This window comes from Eschrichtius robustus, chromosome 21, assembly GCF_028021215.1.
Source record: "Eschrichtius robustus isolate mEscRob2 chromosome 21, mEscRob2.pri, whole genome shotgun sequence".
Classification (NCBI taxonomy): Eukaryota; Metazoa; Chordata; class Mammalia; order Artiodactyla; family Eschrichtiidae; genus Eschrichtius; species Eschrichtius robustus.
Window position 1 is genome coordinate 32,516,972 of NC_090844.1, and position 23,037 is coordinate 32,540,008.

General features: G+C 39.2%; 1 protein-coding gene across 4 annotated transcripts in view; it reads left to right on the plus strand.

The window, feature by feature from the left end:
• Positions 1-1,710: 1,710 nt before the first annotated feature.
• Positions 1,711-23,037, plus strand: part of NSD3 (nuclear receptor binding SET domain protein 3) — a 103,940-nt gene continuing 82,613 nt past the window's right edge. For 3 of the 4 annotated variants that reach the window (XM_068531897.1, XM_068531898.1, XM_068531899.1), the window contains exon 1: positions 1,711-2,154. The gene's annotated coding sequence lies outside the window, so the exon portion shown is untranslated. The remainder of the gene's footprint in view (positions 2,155-23,037) is intronic. The other variant, XM_068531900.1, reaches the window with a different exon arrangement.

The window sequence follows — 23,037 nt, forward strand, 5'->3', positions numbered from 1 at the left end:
TATGTTATGCAGGAAGAGACTATGCATTTACTTCACATAAGTTTAATTTTAAACTCTTGTCAATACAGGAAGGTGGGAAAGAAGTATGGAGATAGAAAGGATCATAGGAAAGGAAAAAAAAAAAAAAAAGACCAATTTAACCTCTCTTTCCAGGAGATAGAATCAAACATTTGAAATAAGCTCAGGTGGTGTGGCCCCCTTTGGAGATCTGTGTTCTAAAAAGACATTTAAAACAAAAATGTGCTTTTATTGATTCCTTTAACTTTTGGTACCACGAGCATAGGAACCACACAAGCATAGATTTAGAAATAATGATTAGCAGTAATGGGAATGCTTAATTCTGAATATCATCCTTAGCATTATTAACAGGGTTGTGTGTGTATGTGTTTTTTTTTAAACGAATGTAAAATTAGTACTCATGAAAATAACTGGTCTGTAGGAATCTTTTAATTTCCTGTTTAAGTGGTATTTAAAGATACAGGTAGCAGGGATTGCCCGTAACGGTACCAAATAGATCCAGCACTGTAACGTCGATGGAGAGTCTAACGTCTAGTGGTGATATGACTTTATTATTCTCAGAACGGAGTATTGGTTTCCTCATCTGGTCGCAGCCTGTGTTTCCTTTGTACTTTCACGTCTCTGTGCTACGACGTCCTAAGTCATTATCACCAGGCCCCAGGAAATGTCACCAAATCGGCCCACTCCTGCAAGACGAGTTTACTGTGTCACGCAGCTGGTACCTTCTATTGTTTCACATAAATTTCCTAGGATGGGAAGGGATATAGGGTTACAAAGAATCTTGACTCGCGCTTCGTCCTCTCATTCTTGCGTACGTGAGCTCTGTCTGGGACAAACGCCCGCCCTCATCCCTCAAAGCGGAGGTCTGGCCGCGAGCAGCGCAGGGCCCGGCACGTGACGGGCGGGGAGCCCGCCGGTCCCTCTGGGTTGGGGTGCGGGCGGCTCTGCCTTCCTTCCCCCCTTTACCCACAAGCCCCCGGGCCCGCGGGGCGAGAAAGAAGCAGGCGTGTGGGGCCCGGGGCCTGCCAGGGAGGCGTCCGAGGAGCCTGCCATCCGAGACTGTCCCCCAAGGCTCCGGTCTGAAATCGCTGCCACACGCAGAGCCCGGTGGGACAGGGAGCTCCTCTGTGACAGCTGTCGGGCGGGAGACAACCAGGGTGGCACAGAAATCGCTGTCCCCTTTCCCGCTCATCTTAACTGGGCGCCCGTTTGTAGGGGATTTTTAAGGTCTAGGGAGGGCATCCAGTGTCACCCCGAGGAGTCCCATCTGGTGATTGACATGTGCTGTTAGAAGCATCAAAGAACACGCACGAGCACACTTTCGCCTCCCAGGCCCAACCTCTATCCTGCCTTCTAGTTTTGTTTTGTTTTTCACTCTCCTCCGCGTCGCGCCTTTCCGTCTCTCTGCCTTTATCGCCTGCGGTCTCACTTCTCGTCGAGACCCCGCCGGGCCGCTGGCGTTTCGGGCTCTCCCCCAGCCCCTCCTTTCCGCCCGCCGACTGGCCTCTTCCTCCTTTAGCCCACTGCGCCCTGAGCCCCGGACTGCATTTCCCGGCAGGCGCCGCGGCCAGCGGCCAATGAGCGGCTGAGGATTTGGCGGCGGCGGCGTCCCGAGAGTCGGGGTGGGGGGGGCTTTGTGCGCGGCGGCGGCGGTGGCGGCGGTGGTGGCGGTGCCTGTGGCGGCGGGAGCGGGCGGCGGCGGCGACCAAGACGGAGGCGGAGGCGGAGGGGGACTGTCCACTGGTCGCCGCGGAGAGGCGTGCGAGGTCGAGTCGAGCCCCGACGACCCTGCTGCCCCGGCCCGGCCGCCAGCCACGGGCTGGTCTGTGGCAGCTGCAGCTGCGCGGCGACCCCCATCCCTCCGGCTCCGCTGCCCACCCCACCGCCCGCAGTCTTCCTCCTCTTGCTGCGCGCCCGGCCCGGCCTGGCCGTGGCCCTCCTCGGTGCCGGCCGCCATGGCAGAGGCGTCCGGCGCGGGGGAAATCTAGCCCGGGGATTTCATGCGGCCTAGCTTGGTTCCGCCTCCTCCTCCCGCGGCCCCGGCGGCTGCCTGCACCCCAGCCCTACTCCGGGCCTCCGTGTGTCTCCTGTGATCGTACTGACACGGCCGGGGGGTTAGAATGGAACAGAGTGAAGGTAAAGTGAATGCGTGTGTGTGTGTGTGTTTGTGTGCGCGCGCGCTGGAAGGAAGCGCTGAGGTGGGGACGGCGAAGAGGGGGCGACCTAGGGATGGGACCCGGGTAGGGAGAGAGACCTTAGCAGGGATGGGAGGACTAGCGGGTGGCCTGAAAGGGTTCGAGGGGAGTCTAGAAGGATGGAGCAAGGCGGGGGGTGTGGAGGGGATCGGGAGGTGGGGCAGGAGAGGTAGGATTGGGATGAGGGATGGAGTGGCGCTAAACTGGGAATTGGGAGTAGAGGTGGGATGGGGGCGGGGATAAAGATGGAACGGGGGAGGGGCAGGGGGAGAGGAGAAGAGTTAGGTTTGGAGATAAGAGACCTGGACGGACAGAGAAGTAGGCAGGTTTGGGGGTGGAGTATGCGAACTAGGAGAGTCTGGGGGAAGGAGAAAGAATTAGGTGGAGAGATGGGGCCTCAAGGGAGACACGAGGGAATGGAAGTGGAGGAAAAGGTGGATTAGGAAAAAGGGATGAGAAATGCTTGAGACAGGATGCAATAGGAAGATAGGAAATAGACTCAGGAACTGGGAGACCCAGGATTGGGCTCGGGAAGGAAATTAACTGAATGTTGAGAAGGATGAGAACTATGGACCAAGCGTCACAGAGTGGGAGGAAAATAAGGGGAAGGGGGTTGTTAAAGTGTTAGGAAGGGAAAGCCTTTTGTTCCTATATTTGTGTGTATTCTGTGCCTTTTCTTTCAAGGCTAGATAATGGAGAAGCTAGTGGTTATGGTGTTGTGAAATGGGGTGGTGTGGGTTTTACTGCTTTGAGGTGCTTTGAGGGAGGAAGAGGTGTGTTCGTGTAATGGTAGCAAGACAGAGAGAGGCATGGCCATAATTTGATGGTTTTGGTGAGGGAGTGAAGACTATTCCGATTTAAAGGGGGCAGGGGCAGCCATGTTTGCTGCCAGGCACTGCAGTGTAAATAAATTCCTTCTTCTCTCCGACATCAGTATGAATCTAGAAGGGGCCAGTTCAGATTGTTAACCCCCTTTCTTTCTATTCATGAACTCTTCCCATACATCTTGGGGTCATTTAAAATTATTCATAACCACCAAAGGAGGTAGTAATGTTTTCCATCTTGTGTGTTTTGCTGCCCCCCCCCTTCCCCTTTTCCTTCTGGTTGCGAACAAGGCATGCTAATGAACTGCGGTGTAAAATTTAACCCCTTTAATAAAGTTAAAACTATATTTTTTACTAGCTGAAGGAATCCTTACTACTCTTATTTCAAACATGATCATGAAAAGTCTTTTAAATATTGAAAATTCATTTGTTTCAGAAGCCTCAGAAGCAGTCAACATGTTTTCTGCAATTCTTTAAGTAAACAAGGAAATTGCCTCGGTTATTTTACTTGGGCTTGTGCTCTCGGCAAAGCACTGTGTGAGGGGAGAGGAGGGGTAGGAAGATCTGCTGTGGTACATTATCTGCTCGCTGTAGTTTGCGTGTTGGAAAATTAGAAATGTGTGTATTTTAAAATGGTGCTTCTGATGGCTCTTGCTTATAGGTGATGGGTGTGTTAAGAAGTGTTTTCTTTTTAAAAATAAACTCTCTTCCATCCTTTCTCTTTGCTTTCATACAATTGCCCAGTACAATCTCCAAATGTCAGTTCAGCACAGTGCAATGATCTATGAAGCAGGCATGCAGAGCTCAGAGCGTCATTCAGGTGCCAGGATTTTTTGGTGGGAACTTCAGGTCACTCTCAGGAAAGCTACAGTAACTCTCAAATGTATTCAAGTGTATCTGCTTATGTGATTTGAAATAGTTACTATTCTAAAGCTTTAAATACTAACAAACTTACAGTAGCTGAACTAAGTGGAGCCTATTTTATTTTCATATTGAAAAGGATTAAATGTGTGTGACCTTATGTTTTTGTTTTATCATTGTAGTTGGGAGAATCCAAACTTTAATCCGTCATATTGGTATTGAAACTGTTCTCTAATACCAGGAAGGCCTGTTAAAATTGTAATATGATGGACTCAAACCAGTTGTGCTACATATTGATTTAATCTGTCCTAACGCCTCATCCTTCCAAGTTGTTGTATAGAATTTTAGGATGTGTTCTTGGTCTGTTGGAAAAATTAAATTGAGCATTGTTAGAGTGTTACTTTGGGAGAGCACTTTTAGTATAGAGGTCAGATTTACAACTTATTTTGATTTGATAATATTCAGCCTGAATTTTTAAAAATCTTATGAGAAAAAGTTCCACTCAAAAAATCCATTCAGTATGCTTTTTTGGAATTTATTTTTATGGAGATTTCATTTTTATATCTCTCACTTGATTGACATGTTATTTGTAATTAATTTATGAATGAACCATCAGTGCCATAAATTTTTAGGAAAATGAGAAATTGTTGTATATTAAAATAAGAAAAGACTCTTGGAAACTTGAATTACTTTAAAAAAAAAAAAAGTTTATTCCTAGATATTCAGCATTTTGTAGAGATAAAGGTCCCCTGCCCAGCTGTCATGAGTATTCTGGCTCCTGGCTAGGTATCCACATGTAATGAAGAAGGCTACTCTAGTTAGTTGATACTTAATTAAAACCCAGACTGTGCTCTGATTACCATGTCCCTCATCAGCTCACCTGCTACCTGTGATAGCTTTTTTTTTTTTTTTAACTTTAAGTTAATAGATATGCCCTTTCTTATACTGATCAGATTGAATGAGTTTGGGGTAAAGGGAATTGGTTGCCTTTGAGATTGGTCATCCTTGAATGAATTGTCCAAGTCTTTAGTCAGTTGTCTGATTCTAAAAGACACTCCATTTCTGGAATTTATAATAATATTTATAATAAGCCTAGTAATGGCTACAATAGCTGTTGTCCTCTAACAACGTGCTGAGCTAAATGTCTTATATGGATGATTTCCTTTCATCCTCCCAACAGTTGTGGGAGGGTTAGTACTGTTAACTCCTTTTTTACAGATGGAGAGATTGAGGTTAAACACCTTAATAACACACAGATGGTAAACAGCAAAGCCAGTATACGAACCCAGGTCTTTTCTAATTATAAAACCTGGTCAGCAGACCTTTACTTTTATTTTCTTGTAAAGATTCATAAAAATAACACACGTTCATTATTTAAATTTTTTTGAAATATTATAAAAGACTATAAGAGGTTTTAAAAAAAGTTAACACTCTGTTCTCCACTAACAGCCATTTTGAAGTTTCTTGGGTGTCCTCCTAGAAAATTTCTGTACATATGTACGTACATCTATCTTAAAACTCATACAAAGTCTATCACGCTGTTTGCATTTTGCTTTTTTTGTTTTAGTAGGCTCCCTGGGACATCCTTTCAAACAAGCACATATGGACCTACCGCTTTCTTTTTTTTAAGGGTCATATAGTATTCCATTGTTTGAAATATTGATTAATATTAACATTAAGTTGTTAACAAGTTTTTGCTATTACAAGTAATATAGCAGGTCCTGAATTAGGTCCCTAACAGCCTATTTAAATAGAAGAGATATAGTCCAACTACTTTATTTTACAAGAGAAGTCACTGAGACCAGAGACGTTAAGTCCAAGGCTTTGGTGAAAAACCTGTCACTTGACTCTTTGTACCACATCACATTACTTCATTATTGTGGAAGTATTTGTGCATTCTGTGAAAGCTCAAGGTGAGGGGGAATACTCAAGGTTAGGCATGGTTAGTATAATGAGCACAAGGGGATTAAGTTGCAGTGAGGTAAAGGCTCTTGCTTCTCTTTTTCCATATTTTGTTCACCATGTTGTACATATAACATTTATACAAAATATTTTTACATGCATAAGTGAGTCTTGTCCAGGTATCTTGAAGTTTGTATTTTGGGTAATGAAGTGGTTTTGGCAGAATTTTTCCTGTTCTAATAAAATTATCAATGAAATAAAAAAATAAGAGGTCTATCACGGTCCTGGAAAAGAACTTGGAAAGAATACCTAATTGAAAACAAGTTTTAAAAAAATCTTAGGCATCACTGATTATTTTTAATTATTTTTTACTATCAAGAAGAAAATTCGTAACCGTGGATACTTATTCATTGAATTCTTTTGAAACAAAAAGTCTGTTTTAGACACTTAAAAAAATTAAAATCATTAAAGCTTTAAAAAGGTTTAGAATTTGGTATCTATCCATAAAATCTATTTTGGTGCATTGCTGTTTTTAGTTTTAATTAAAAAAAAAAAAAAAGGAGTCTATTATTTTTTGAAAGAGCAACTAAGATGATTTATTCATGTGTTAATAAACAACATGTCCAGCATTTGAGTTTTTAAATGAATGGTGAACTTTATGTCTGCAGGCTAATCTTTTAATAAATATAAATAAAGATAAATTTAAGAAACTGATTATACTACGACTACCTAACACATTTTTTAAATACTCAGAGGTTTTTCGTTTTGTTTTTATTGTTGACCTTACTAAATACTTAATAAGTACTTTTAAACACTTCTGTATTATGTTGTGCTAGTACAGGGTGGCATGAAAAGAAGGAAAAAGGCATATTTAAAATTTTGTGATTTAGAGAATGTTCAGTTTTTGCTAGATGGATGTGTTTTGCTACTTCTAAAGTACATCTGCTTATTGACAAAATTTTGCATTTGAAAAGCTCTTTGATTCTTGGCTTATTCTTAAATTTTAGGTGTGAATCTGTGTTATCATTGACTGATCTACAATGAGAACTCTTTTTTCTACTATGTTCCCTCTTTCATCTAGATTTAGAACTATATTGAGGAGAGAGTGAATAGGAAAATTTTAAAAATTTATATTCATATAGTTTCCATTTTAACCATATACATATATGAATATTATCTAATAATACTTTGTTTTACGTGATGTCTTCTGAGATGTTTGATAGAATTCCAGCACAATAACTTCTGTGTGTGTGTGTGTGTGAAGTTGGAAAGCACAAGAATTATTTAACTCAATTTAAATACGTAGGTATTTTAAATTTAAGAAATGTGTGGCTTCCTGGGATTTTGTGGGTAAAATAAAATTTCGTTTATCAAATTGATTTGAGATTCAAAAGATTAGGAAGTCTCATGTGGAGGCTTGCCTACTGGCATTTTGGCTGTAGCCAAGATGGTATTGTGTTTAGTGAGTCTTGTGTTACTCACATCTCTTAGCTGTGGAGTCTTTTTTTTTTTTTTTTTTGCAATCTTTTTTTAAAAATTAATTAATTTATTTATTTTTGACTGAGTTGGGTCTTCATTGCTGTGCGCGGGCTTTCTCTGGTTGTGGTGAGTGGGGGCTACTCTTCGCAGCACTGTGCGAGCTTCTCATTGCGGTGGCTTCTCTTGTTGCGGAGCACAAGCCTCTAGGCGTGTGGGCTTCAGTAGTGGCAGCGCGCAGGCTCAGTAGTTGTGGCACACGGGCTTAGTTGCTCCGCGGCATGTGGGATCTTCCCGGACCAGGGCTTGAACCCGTGTCCCCTGCATTGGCAGGCGGATTCTTAACCACTGCGCCACCAGGGAAGCCCAGCTGTGGAGTCTTAAAGCTGTACATAGAAAACAAACAAAGACTTTTAAAGTGCATTTTAAAGACTTTTGTAAAACATGACATATAAAGATAAAAGCATAAAACCTAAATGTACAGTATAAACAAATAATTAGAAAACGAACATCATGTAGTCACTACCCAGGTAATACGCCCTGTAAGAAAAGCTGCAGAGACAGTCTCATTGGTTTAAGTGGTATTGTCTTGGTTGGTAGTTGGACTTGAGGGATAACAGTGTGCTGAAAAGAAAGCTGAAAAATTAATAACCACGAAGAGTCAGCACAGGTAAAAACTGAATCGCCAGTTTTTATTTGTTGTTATCAAAAGGGTTATCTAGACAATTAAAGAAGTTTCCTAACATTTAGTGTAGTCGTTTAGTCATTTGAAATCTTGGTGCTTCACTAATGAATGTGAAACAAAAAATAATGCTGAATCCTACAAGAATCATGCCATGTTGCATAAAGCTGTTTCTTCAGAGTTCATCTCTGATGCAGTTTTTGGTAGGATTCAGTGACTACTGGTTTTAGATTTATGTGCAGACTCTAACAATGGCTTTTGCCTAGGAAATGTCAGATTTGCCTGTATCAGTGATATCCTAACTTAAGTATCTTATTTACAAAAACTAGTTTGACTCTCTTGCTTTCACATTAATGTAACCATTAGAAAAAGTATTAACCTGAACAGTGGCAATCTATGTTGACTCTTCCATCCTTGGTGCCTCTTGATTCTTACCTTGTCTGCATCTTGGCTAGGTGAACCAGATTTCTTTTTTCTTTTTTTAAAAAAATTAATTAATTAATTTATTTATTTATGGCTGTGTTGGGTCTTCGTTTCTGTGCAAGGGCCTTCTCTAGTTGTGGCAAGCGGGGGCCACTCTTCATCGCAGTGCGCGGGCCTCTCACTATCGCGGCCTCTCTTGTTGCGGAGCACAGGCTCCAGATGCGCATGCTCAGTAGTTGTGGCTCACGGGCCCAGTTGCTCTGCGGCATGTGGGATCTTCCCAGACCAGGGCTCGAACCCGTGTCCCCTGCATCGGCAGGCAGACTCTCAACCACTGCGCCACCAGGGAAGCCCCAGATTTCTTTTTTAACTGGAGAAACCTACTTTAATGTGCTTCCCTCACTTTCTAGAAATATTTTCTTATATGTATGGAAAGGTTAAATGTTGACTTTGGAGGATTGTGATAGCAGAAAAAAGTTGAATTTTTTTGAGTATTCTTTAAAAATTTATTATTTATTTATTTGTTCATTTTTGGCTGCGTTGGGACTTTGTTGCTGCGCGCGGGCTTTCTCTAGTTGTGGCGAGCGGGGGCTACTCTTCGTTGCGGTGCACGGGCTTCTCATTGCGGTGGCTTCTCTTGTTGCGGAGCATGGGCTCTAGGCGCGCGGGCTTCAGTAGTTGTGGTGCACGGCCTCAGTAGTTGTGGCTCGCAGGCTCTAGAGCGCAGGCTCAGCAGTTGTGACGCACGGGCTTAGTTGCTCCGCGGCATGTGGGATCTTCCCGGACCAGGGCTCGAACCCGTGTCCCCTGCATTGGGGGAGGCGGATTCTTAACCACCACGCCACCAGGGAAGTCCCAAAGTTGAATTTTTTTCCCCTCTGACTACCTGATGAATACAGACTATTTGCATAAAACTCTGCAACGTGGACTTTAAGAAGGACATTTTTATAACACATCTGCATACATAAATTAAAGCCTTTATTTGGCTATTATAATTTTGTTACTTTAAGCTGTCTGTGTTTTTCTTGATCTCTGCCGGATCCAAATACATTGCAGTATGGTATTTCATATTTGATTGTGGTGCGAAACTTAATGCTATGCTTCACCTAAAATTCCAATAGAATGTTGTTCTTTTTTATTCTGGGTGAAGGTTAAATACATCCCTTGCTATTTTTTCCTCCTGCAAGGATGAGAAATAATTATTTTAAATCTTGAGATGACTGTATATGTTGAGTTTTCCTAGATGTGGAAACACACATAATTTGATGTAATAGTTTTTTAAACCTAAAGTAGGTAATTTGGCTTTGTATATGAAGTAAGGTTAATATACTTTTGGTCATCTCATGCTTTCTGTTTTGTTATCACCTGTACAATTTAGCCTTGATCATTAGAATTTATTGTATTGTGTCATAGAATTAGGGTGTTGAGGTTAAGGTCTTAATTAAGGTATTACATCCATATGCGTATAGATCCACACACAGTACCCCTAAGAAATGCTGATAGCCCTATTAGGTTTTTTTTTTTAATAGAATCTTTTTTTAAAATTTATTTTTATACAGCAGGTTCTTATTAGTTATCTATTTCATACATATTAGTGTATACATGTCATTCCCAATCTCCCAGTTCATCCCACCACCACCACTACCCCCAGCCCTATTAGTTTTTAATTTTTAATGGAAAATTTGTACTTTCCAAAGTGGCTGGTAGTTTTAAAATAACATTTATTATGTTTAAGTTATGAAAGGGTTGTTTATTGTAGAGAAATTGAAAACCAGTGAGATATAAAGAAGATTAAAATCACCTGAAATCCTACCAACTGGAAACAACTACAATTAACATTTCGTTTTGTATCTTTCCAGTGTTTTTCTTATGCATACCTGTATTTTTTTTTTTTTACAAATTGGAATAGTGTATAATATTATTTTATAACCTGCTTTATTGTGAAATAAATTTTTTTGAGAATGTGATTTTTTAAACTGATATATAATTTCATTGTATGGTTGTGCCATATCTATTTACCATTATTCTGTTGATAGCATTTTAGGCAGTTTGCAATTTTTAGATAAAATTTGATGAACATTCTTACATATTTAAAAAATTGTATGACTGTGATGATTTGATTACAATAAATTCTTAAGAGTAGAATTACTTAACAGGTCTGAACATTACAAAAGTTTTTGACACATATTTCCAATATTTTCTCCAGAAAGGTTTTTTTTTTAATAACAGTTTCGTTGAGGAATAATTCACATACCATACAAGTTACCCATTTAAAATGTACAATGCAGTGGTTTTTAGTATATTCATAGAACTGTGCACCATCACCATAGTTGATTTTAGAATACTTCCAGCAAGGTTTGAACCAATTTAAACTCCTAGTAATATCAGAAAGGCTTTGTTTTTAAAAACTGCATTTATTTGTGGTTTTTAAAGTGTAGTATAGGTATACAAGAACGCAGCAGCTTGTGTGATACATTTTTTCTTTATAATTCCTATCACTTATTTTGAAAAATTTTATTTCCAGCCTTATTGCGTTGTAATTGATGATATATACTTTATATCAATTTATGGAGTGAGATTTTAAAAGTCATCTATGAAAACAAGATGCTCATATTCCTGTGTTAAGAAAACATGACATAAAGTTTAAGCTTATAAAACAAAGTATGTGGTAGAGTTTTTGAATTATAAAATCATCTTTCCGTTCAGTCGTGATGCCTTTATTGAGAAAGCATTGTATGTGGTTTAAAATACCTTTCTTTTCATTCAGATTTTATTCAGAAACACCTTATTTTAGGAAATGTCTATGGAAAGTATGCTATACCTATATAGTTAACTATAGCAAACTTATTGTATAAAATGTATGGCTTTCTTTTTATTGAGATGTTTGCTTTGCTCTAACTGACCTTCACCCTGAAAGTTGTTCTGTTTGCTTTAAGCCATTTAACAAAACTTTTTTTTTTTTTTTTTTTTTTAAACTCAATGGGCAGTGGAGTGTAGGGCAAGTGTCAGGGAGACCCAAGTTCTTATTCCCGCCGTACCTCTACCACTGGGGCTCGGTGTTCTTATCTCTGAAGTGGAGATGAAAATGACTACTTTTTGCAATTATAGGGATCTAAACTAGAAGTGCTAGAGTGTGCCTAGAACTGGACCAGGCATGTAGCTGATAATAAATGACTTTTTAAAAATATAAGAATAATAGCATATGCAAAATGAGCTAGTCTTTAGTCGAATGTTTCATCGATGAAGATGTGAACTCAGTTGGCCTAAACTCACTTTTATAGAAGTTAAAAGTTGAATGTTAGTTAGTGCTTGAGCAGAATCTTTGCATGGGTTATATGGGTGTTTCTCAGTTTGGTAAAGAGAATTCATGCTGTTACAAGTAGGAACATGAAGTTAACTTTCCAGTCCAAATTTACTTCCACTGTTGTTATTACAAAAGCATGATGGCTTATAGCTTCACCAACGCTTCATGTTCTGATTAAGCAAATAGGTGATAATGTAAAATTTGAATATATGGTATGAAGTTCCTTATGTTCTTTTATTGTTTATTTTAAAAATGAAATGTTGAATATAATTGAACCTAAATACTAAAGTGATAAACCTGATGAACCAAAAAAAAAAAAAAGAAAAGAGAAGAAAAACCCCTGGCCTTTATAGGAAAAATAAACTTAGTAAATTATCATTTTAGATATTATGATAAATTAATTGCTTAGTACTTTAAAAACTACATTATCATTTCTGTGATACTTTGCCTTGATATGGTAAAAGAAAGTAAAATTTGAACAATCTCACACCTGTTTTCTGTAATTTAAAAATTTGTTAGGGAAAGAGGAAGGAAAATATGTGGATGAACTTGTTAGTTTACTAGATTTCATAGTGAATGGAACAAGATGACTGATATAAGTTACTTAGTTTGTCATAAATTTCACTGTGAGCCAGTCCCTTGATGTAAGGGACTGGAAAATAATTTAATGTGAATTTTCTTCCAGTCATAATACCATGTCTGTTGTTGCCAGGTGTGGTCAAGAACAAAGTGAAAACTTCGAGGTTAAACCAAATAGATAAGGGAAATGGTGTGTTTTATTAGTAAGTTTTGTATTGGTACAAGGCAGTTCAATAAGTAATGTGGTTTAGTCAGGAAAAAAAAGAACTACAAAGCAACCTAAAATGTTGTGTAACTTAATAGAATCATAGTCAAGTGAAAATTGTGTGACTGTATTTAGTGACAGGGGGTTTTTTGGTATTTAATTGTGTTCCATTTCACATAGGTCACTCCCTTATACAGGATATTTTCATGTCCTTGACCATCATCTTTCTCTTAACACAATTTTAGTGGAAAATTATTAAGTGAAAATTTTAGAATATATTTGGGGTGATGGTACTAGAGTTAAACAGATTATGGAGTAGTACTGTTATGTTTTAAAAATAGTATTACTCTATTACTAGTGGTATAAACTAAGGAAAATTAAAAATAAAAATGATAAGAAAAGGTGCTACTTCTCTAATACACCTTGATTACTTAGAGAATTTTGTAGAAAGAAATATGGTGGTCATGCTTTACCCCCTAAAATCTTATTTATGTAAATAGGTGTTGGTTGTGAGTTTCATATAATTGTTTGCTATTGCAAATAACGAACATCTTTAAATAATGTTAATAGGGTAGGTAAGACATTAAAGTTAATTTTTAAAATCACATATGTTCTTGTCAGAATGCAAATCCAACCCCTACATTTATGTATTGGTGACTAGGAGGAATCACAGCTCATTTTCCCATTGTTTGGGGTCATTTCAGGTGATCGGATCACCTGATTTAACCTCTATTATGGGCTATAAACAGAAGCCCAAATATGTCGTATCTCTTCAGAGAGGTAGACTCACAGCTAAAACTCAAGACTCATGACTGCAACACCAATGTCAGAGCACATTTTTCCTTGTCCCCGATTTATCTTACTCTTATTTTATTCTTGCGTACGTGTGTCTGCTAAATTTCCTCATATGTGATTTCTGTCTAGTTATACGGTACTATTCACCAATTTCTTTAAAAAGTTTATAATTAACCTGATTTTTATAAGCTTTTTTAGGATGTTTTTGTTTGGGTCAAATTTGAGAAATGATTTACATCAGCACTGACCAATAGAATTTTCTGCAGTGATGGAAATACCCTGTGTCTCTGCTGTCCTGTATGGTAGCCACCCACCATGTGTGGATATTTTTTCTTTCTTTTTTTTTTTTTTAAATTTATTTATTTTTATTTATTTATTTTTGGCTGTTGTTGGGTCTTCGTTGCTGCATGCGAGCTTCTCATTGTGGTGGCCTCTCACAGGCTGCAGTGCACAGGCTCCAGGCGTACGGGCTCAGCAGTTGTGGCACACGGGCTCAGCCGCTCCGTGGCATGTGGGATCTTCCCGGACCAGGGATCGAACCCGTGTCCCCTGCACTGGCAACCACTGCGCTCCCAACCACTGCGCTACCAGGGAAGCCACATGTGTGGATTTTGAACACTTGAAATGTGGCTAGTGTTCTTGAGAACTGAATTTTTAATCTTATTTAATTTTAATTTGTTTACAATTCAGTAGCCACGTGTGGTTAGCACAGATTTAGATATTCTTAGTGAAGGAAAAGAATTTAAGTCGAAGTGGACATTTTCACATTCTTTGCTCTCGTGATTACTTTTTTTGTGTGTTTTTTTGGGGTTGGGACTTTAAAATCTCATTTTTCCAAATGCTTACTCTCTTAGATAATGAATAAATCCATTCACAGGAAACAACTTAGTAATAGTTATTTGATTATTATTTTAAAATATACAAATTTTAAATATTTTTAAAATTAAAAAATTTTTTTAAATTTTAAAATATAAAAATATTTTTAAAAACTCTTAATCGATACAGTTATTAACAGACTATGTACTGCTGACCAACAAAATGATTTCATTTCAGTAGTATTTTAGAGTAGTTATGGTTAAATAATATGGAAATCTTAAACTTTTTATATTACTTGGAATACTTGACTATTATTTAAATCTTTTTACTATAACCTCAGAAGCCTCTGAAACAAAGAGAACTTGAAAGGAAATAAAAGATATGTCTGATGATCACCTCTTCACGTGTCTTCCTCTAATCTTTCTATATGATGAGTTCCTGGTTTGGATTCCATTAGTCCTTTTTATAACAATCCAGACCCCCCAGTCACTGTGTCCTATTACCCTGTTTTATAGTAGTTTATCATTTTCTGAAATTTTCATGTTTATTTAAGCTCTATGAGATCAGAATCATATTTCCTTTGATTTCCCAGGATCTAGAATAGGGCCTGGTACATAGTTGGTGTTCAGTAATGAACCGTGTCCCAAACAAAACAAAAAAAGGACTTTGTGAGGAATTAGATATATATCTGGAATAACAAACCACTTAGAGTCTCGGAATAGGCAAGGTGAGGCCCGGCTTTTGATTATTTTGGTGGTGTTGATATGGGTAATTTACGGCGATTAGTTTAGAATGAGTCTGTATAGAAACATTTCTGTGGGAACTCTTACTTTAAAAACAGACAAACTTTTGTCCAGGCATGCACATATGTACTAAATAAATCCTCTCCACGTAAAACATCATAGAGTTGGGGCCTCCCTGATGGCACAGTGGTTAAGAATCCGCCTGCCAAGGCAGGGGACACGGGTTCGAGCCCTGGTCCGGGAAGATCCCACATGCCGCAGAGCAACTAAGCCTGTGCGCCACAACTACTGAGCCTGCGCTCTAGATCCCGCGAGCCACAACTACTGAGCCCACGTGCCACAACTACCAAAGCCCACATGACTAGAGCCCGTGTTCTGCAACAAGAGAAGCCACCGCAATGAGAAGCCCGCGCACCGCAACGAAGAGTAGCCCCCGCTCGCCACAACTAGAGAAAGCCCGCGCACAGCAACGAAGAGCCAACGCAGCCAAAAATAAATAAATAAATTTATAAAAAAAAATCGTAGAGTTGACAAAATGGAAAAACAAGTGAGAAAATATTTCCATCGTCAGTTTTTGAGTATTCAGCCTCATTTCATAACCTTTTAGAGATTAAGGGATTTACTCGAAGTCATTTATTTGTATGCCGTTGGTCAGAACAGAGAGAACTGCCAAATCCTAGTTTTCCAGTGTGTTGTTTTGACTTAGCATCTATGAATGGACATCAGTGTGTAGCAGACATAGGCACTTTACCTGATAAAAGCGGTATTTAACTGATAGTGGTTTGAGTTATCTGTGAGTGGTCAGAGATCAAATGTTCTCATGCAGTAAATTAGGTCATTTACTTTTTGATCTTTAAATGCCAACATGATAAGTGTGGAAAGGGTTTTATTTTTACTCATCTATTCCTATACATAGTCTTAAATAGTTAATGTTTTGAGATATGAATCAGTCTTTTTATTTAGGGAACTTATACATTATTCACCTTTACAAAATAAACTTCCAGTTAGAGGTTATTCATTATAAAAATTGTTGGCTCAATAGCGTTCTTTGGGATGGCTGCAAGGGGCTTTTCTTTATTAACTGTGGCTATTATATGTTTAAATTAACAGACTTTAAAAAATGGTTCTTAACCATAGTGCTGTCTTTACTACTGCGAGTTTTCTCCACACGCACCACATATTTTTGTGAAAATCAGCCACAGAATCCAGTGTGGCCCAGAGATTTTAGTTGTCAGGAATGGAAAGATACAGTAAGTATTTGAGTAATAAAAGGACCCATAACGTTATTGTGTCATGCATGGTGGTGGCTTTGCTGCCACATCACTGTTTGTCACATCTCCAACTAGAATGAAAGTTAACTCCAGAGCATAGAAAGCAGGAGTGACTGCCAACAAAACAGGAAGAAATCGCGTCCTTCTCTTCTGCAGCGTAAAAGGTGACAGCAGCGTCCTCTGAGCAATTGCAGGCTGATGGCTTTCCTGGCTGTCCAGGGACATGTTGTAGGCCACATTAGCATATTTGTAGCCATAGATAGGACTATTCATGTTGTCATGGGGTAAGACCTTTAAAGGTGCTCTTTCTGTTTCACGTTCCCCACATCTTAGGTTAAGGAATCTAAGGGAATTCTCTTTCCTGTCCTAGGTTCTATAGGGATGTTACTAGAACTAATGAAAACAAGGGAGTGTTTAGAAATGCTGTCAGAGAAGACTCTGTATTAGTTTCCTTTTGCCTCTCTAACAAATGATGTCAAACTTAATGGCTTAAACACAGCAAAATTTAAAACAATACAAATTTATTATCTTATAGTTCTGGATGTTATAAGGCCAACATGGGTCTCTCTGGGCTAAGATCTAAGTATGAGCAGGGCTGCATTCCTTCTGGAGGTTCTCGAGGAGAATCTGTTCCCTGTCTTTTCCACCTTCTGTAGGTGCCTGCGTTCCCTGGCTTACGGTCCCCTTTCTCTTATATTCAAAGCCCGTGCAGAGCATCTTCAGATCTCTCTCTCTGACTCTTCTCCATCCCTTTTTCTCTTGTAAGTATCCTAGTGATTATACTGGGCCCACCTGGATAATCCAGGATAATCTCTCCATTGTAAGATCCTTGACTTAATCACATCTGCAAAGTCCCTTTTGCCACATCAGGTAACATGTTCACGGGTTCTAGGGATTAGGATGTGGGTATTTGGTGGGGGGTCATTATTCTGTCTATCACAGCCTCTATACAGGTTGAAGATGCTGGCTTTGTTAATAGGGATTTTTTTTTTAATTAATTAATTAATTAATTTATTTATGGCTGTATTGGGTCTTCGTTTCTGTGCGAGGGCTTTCTCCAGTTGCGGCAAGCGGGGGCCATTCTTCATCGCGGTGCGCGGGCCTCTCACTATCGCGGCCTCTCTTGTTGCGGAGCACAGGCTCCAGACGCGCAGGCTCAGTAATTGTGGCTCACGGGCCCAGCTGCTCCGCGGCATGTGGGATCCTCCCAGACCAGGGCTCGAACCCGTGTCCCCTGCATTGGCAGGCAGACTCCCAACCATTGCACCACCAGGGAAGCCCCAGGGATGTTTTTTGAAGCAGTAATGGTTGCCTTTCTGAATTAATACAGACATGACAGAAAAGTGGTTCAGTGGTCAGTGACAGTGTAGCATGTGGTAAAGGGTGCAGGTCATGAAGCAAGACTGCCTGGATTTGACTCCTGGCTCTACCCCTTACTTTATGTGTGACCTTGGACAGGCCACCTAACCTGTCTGTCTTTCAGTTTCCTCATCTGTAAAATGGAGATACTAGTATCCATCTTGCAGGAGTTTTCTGAAGATTAAATGAGATAATACTTGTAAAGCACTTGGAACATCACATTGTCAGTCCTCAGTAAATCATATTATTTTACTTGAAGCATGTTTAAAGTATTTTTTGTTTGAAATTTTAGAGAGATTCTTATACAGATTAAAATCTGGATCTATTCTGAGTTGTTGCAGGTTTTTTTGTTTAACCTTTTGAATACTCAGAAATATGGCATATTCAGGAAAACATCTGTGTGTATTAGTCATTGAAAAATAGAATAGACGCCGAATAAATATGAGCATTTTCTTGATTTATAATTAATGAGTTGTATTTTTCCTTTTGAAGAGACATATTAACATTTTTATATGTTCATTATAGAATCTACAGAGAAGCAAAAGGCAAAGCAAAAGAGAACAGACTATAGTAAGCATTTCCATTTTGGTGACCATCCTTTTAGGGCAGTAGTTCTCAACCCTAGGGTGATTTTGCCCTCCAGGGGACATTTGGCAATGTCTAGAGACATCTTTTATTATTACTGGCAGGTGGTACTACTGGCATCTAGTGCGTAGAGGCCAGGATGCTGCTAAACATCTTGAATGCTCATGACAGCCCTCCTCAACAATTGTTAGTAGTGCCAGGGTTGAAAAATGTTGTTTCAGAGTGCGAACTCATTGATAAGTGTGTTGCCTTCTTAGTCTGATTCTCAGTCATATATTTGAGTTTTGGATCACTTCTTGATCAGTGGGTTATGTAAAGTCCAGATACTAAAAACCAAATTTGATTTGGTAACTCATATCTGGCTCTTGGGAAATGTTAGTAATTTTAGAGATTAGTATAACACAGAGATTTGATGAGGTCCACACTAAAATTATCTGCGTAATTTTAGATTATGGAGTTGAAGTCCTGTTACAACATAGACTAATGCTGTGATTTGGGGCTGTACTTTTGACTGTAGTTTGATAGCCAAAACACATTTTCTTCTGTCTTCATTACTTGGATGGAAATGAACATTCAGTAACATAGCAGTTCTAATTTCCACTTGTCTTTTCTGCCATTCCTATATTCATTTAACAGCCTTTTTCATTCCCTTATGGTACTGGGGGATTAGGGTTACAGCAGTGAGCAAAACATAAAAGTACCCAGTACCTTTGCTAGAAGTGAAGTAGTTTTGTTTTGTTGGTTGGTTGGTTTTTCCATGATCAAAGAAGGCACTGCTACCCTTTGCTTTGGAAATTAAAGATAAATATGAACTTCAGAAATCTGAACACATTTGGCAATTCTCTGAACGCTGAAGTTACTCAAAGTTGCCTCAAATACAGGTTGGCATTCTAATATAAACTGATTTTGTGTTTAGTACAGGTTTTGTATTAGGCTATAAATGATTCAAAAAAGGGAAGTCATTTTATTAGAAACTCATTAGAGTTTTATATTCTTCTTATCATGTGTTATGCTCAACAGTGATAATGTTGTGACAGTTTCTCTTAATCCCATTAGTAGTGATTGCAGTTTTTATACACTGAGCAAAAGACAAAGCTTCATTTCATAATATAACTACTGTTTTGGAAAATATGAACCCTAATATGTTAATAGTTTAAATGTGTTGGTTTTTTTTTTGGCCACACCCTGCAGCATGTGGGACCTTAATTCTCTGACCAGGGATCGAACCCATGCCCCCTGCATTGGAAGGCGGAGTCTTAACCACTGAACCACTAGGGAAAGTCCCTATGTTAATAGTTTATGTATGCCTGTAGAATTATTAGATTGATGGTAGTGAACTTCGAATTAAATATGGTTATGTAAATACATTTCTTGTCAGCCAGTGACTCTTTTTTTGTGATGTGTTTATACTCTGAATTTCCAGCACTTAATAAAATATCTTCTACTCTAATTCTGATGAAAAGGTTACTTGATAAAATATAGTAAGATTACATACTAAACTTTTGAAAAAGTTTAAAAATAATAGGGGGAAATTTCATTTTGTTCTGTTTCCTCTTAGTGACCTGATTACCTGCTGCTTGTTTGGTTTTGTGCAGCTACTTTCCAGCTTTATTCATGATCTTTTTAGGAGGGAAAAAGTAAATCTATACGGTCAGTTCTAAATGCATGCTGCTAACAAACACCTGTGGTATTTCAGTAATACTAGTTACTTAACAATTGTGAGCTCATAGTAAAATACTCACATTGTTAATCTAATCCTGTGGCTCCTTACTGCAGTACTCCTTTCTGTTTGTGATCAGTCTGTTTATTGATGACGTGCTAGCCACTGTAGTCGGCCGGGTTTCAGAGATGAAGCAGTCCCATGTCCTCATCGTAAACTTCCAGTCTTGCCATATTCTCTGGCATGTAAGTTGTTTTTATATCCCTGAATTATGTAGTGTGCTTTCATCAAATTCTTGTAATTTGGTTTTGCAACATATCAAGAAATATATAATCTAGATCATTTAGAAGATGTGAAACTAAGAAGCCAAGGAAGTTCTTAACCATTTTAGGTGATGGTTAATATAGGTCTTTGTAAAGGAGTTCCCCTCCCTTCCACAGGTTAGGACTTTTTGTTTCCTATACTTGGAAATGTCTCAGGTCCCCTGCATCCTCTCTCTTTCCCACATCCCCCAGCTCCTCAACCTTGGATGTTTTCCTCTGTCATCCAGGGCACTTGTCCCTTCTGTCTGCAGGGACTCTGTCTTGCTCATCTTTTATCTCTAGTACTTAGGACCAAACATAATACAGGCACTCGATATGAAATGAATAAATGCGTATTACTGAGCCTCATCTCCAGCACGTTCCCTTTATTGCTTTTCTCTCTCCGGTAATAATGCAACTGTATAATTCCAGGAACCACGTCTGAATTTTCATCTCTACAGCTTTAGTGCTTAGTGCGATGTCTGGCATGTAGTAGGTGCTCAATAAATATGTGCTTTATTAGAGGAGCCTGTATAGGTTGGGGTGGGGACAACCTGGCTGTAACTTTTGGTCTCCTTCCCATTGTAGTAGCAGCAGAATGGGAAGGAAGGAGGAGCTGGCATGAACCTCCGCCCAACATTGTCTCAGCCTACAGAGGGCAATTAACAGACAGCAGCTGGTATCCAGAATGGATGTAATCAAGTATTTTATTCTTATTTCTTACACAGATGTTTTGAGATCATGTTCGCTTACACACACACACCCTTCATTTAGGTCAGGATGGTCCTCTGTGATATGTTAGTGCTATGGTAGAGTATAGGTAGGATGCTATCAGGGGCTTCAGAGGGTGGGTGAGGGGTGGTCTGGGAAAGCTTCTTGGAGTATTTTAACACATCTGTACAAAAGCTAAGTGGTTGATGAGAGAGGAAATGATAGAATGGTGGAAGGCAAAGTGGGAAAGCAGAAGCAGGAGGAGGGGAGGCTGGACAGGTAGGCAGGGGCCAAATCAACAGAGACCTTTTGCTTTGAGGAGTTTATCCTAAGGCATGGAGAGCCATGGGATGTTATTAAATTTGGGGGTGGTGGGGTTGGGGGAAACGGTTGTTTTCTTTTGAAGAACTGTCAATGCTAGAGAGGGTAGATTGGAGGTGGACAACTTTGAAAGCAGGAAGAACAGTTTGAAGTTGTTACTCTAATTCAGATGAGACATGATAAGGCACAGCCAATGAACATAGCAAGAACTGAGGAAAGTTGGCAGAAGGTTGGAGGGTAGAACCCAGCTTTGTTTTAATGCATTGCAGTCTGGAGAATTGCCCTTTCACTTGTTTGTGTGATCTTTTGGTGTACAGTTTTTTAAAAAAATATTGTTGATTTTATTCATCAGTGTGTTTTGTACTGTTTATGTATTGTTTAAGAAATCCTTCCCCACCTTGAGTTCATAATGATCTACTTCCGTTTTATGTTTTTGTTTTTCCTTAAAAATTTTTTAAGTCTTACTTTTTATATCTGGTCTTTAATCCACCTGGAGCTGGTATATTGCATGGTGAGGATCTAATTTTTTTCTATATGGATAAACAGCTGTCCCAGTACCATTCTTTAAATATTCTGTCCTTTGTTCACTCATCTGCAGTGATTCTTCTGTTACATGCCAAATTCCCGTATTGACTTGGGTCTGTGTCTCGGATCTTAGTCTGTTTCATTGTTTGTCTCTTTGCCAGTACCTCACCTTTTAATTGCTGTAGCCTAATAAGTGTAGAGCTTTTTATTTTAAGTACAGTTTACATGTGTGTTGAAACCAGTAAATCTTTGTATAGGTATTGTAGACTTTATTGTTGAGAAACATAGGCAAATACTTTCTTGATTTCTTCTAGACATTCCTTTTTTTTTTTTTTTTTTGAGATACAGTTCACCTTTTTAAAGGGTACAGTTCTGCGGTTTTTATTATATTCACAAGGTTGTGCAACCAGCCACTAATTCCAGAACGTTTTCATCACCCAAAAAGAGATCCCATACCCACTAGCAGTTAGCTTCCAATTCCTTCGTCCTCGCAGCCTCTGGCAACCACTGCTCTGCTTTCTGTCTCTATGGATTTGCCTGTTCTGGACATTTCATATAAATGGAATAATACAATATGTAGCTTTTTGTGACAGCATTCTTATTTAGATTGAGTAAAATTAATAGATTACAGGGCATTCTGTAGGAATACTACTGTGTCTCTAAGAAAGTAGGACAACAGCCACTATGGAGAACAGTATGGACGTTCCTTAAAAAACTAAAAATAGAACTACCATATGACCCAGCAATCCCACTACTGGGCATATACCCTGAGAAAACCATAATTCAAAAAGAGTCATGTACCACAATGTTCATTGCAGCTCTATTTACAATAGCCAGGACATGGAAGCAACCGAAGTGTCCATCGACAGATGAATGGATAAAGAAGATGTGGCACATATATACAATGGAATATTACTCAGCCATAAAAAGGAATGAAACTGAGTTATTTGTAGTGAGGTGGATGGGCCTAGAGACTGTCATACAGAATGAAGTAAGTCAGAAAGAGAAAAACAAATACTGTATGCTAACACATATATATGGAATCTAAAAAAAAAAAAAAGGTCATGAAGAATCTAGGGGCAAGACAGGAATAAAGACGCAGACCTACTAGAGAATGGACTTGAGGACACAGGGAGGGGGAAGGGTAAGCTGGGACAAAGTGAGAGAGTGGTATGGACATATATACACTACCAAATGTAAAATTGATAGCTAGTGGGAAGCAGCCGCATAGCACAGGGAGATCAGCTCGGTGGTTTGTGACCACCTAGAGGGGTGGGATAGGGAGGGTGGGAGGGAGGGAGATGCAAGAGGGAAGAGATATGGGGACATACGTATATGTATAACTGATTCACTTTGTTATAAAGCAGAAACTAACACACCATTGTAAAGCAATTATACTCCAATAAAGATGTTAAAAAAAAAAAAAAAGAAAGTAGGACAAAAATACTGTACCTGAGTAGGGAGCAAGAAGAGAAAACCT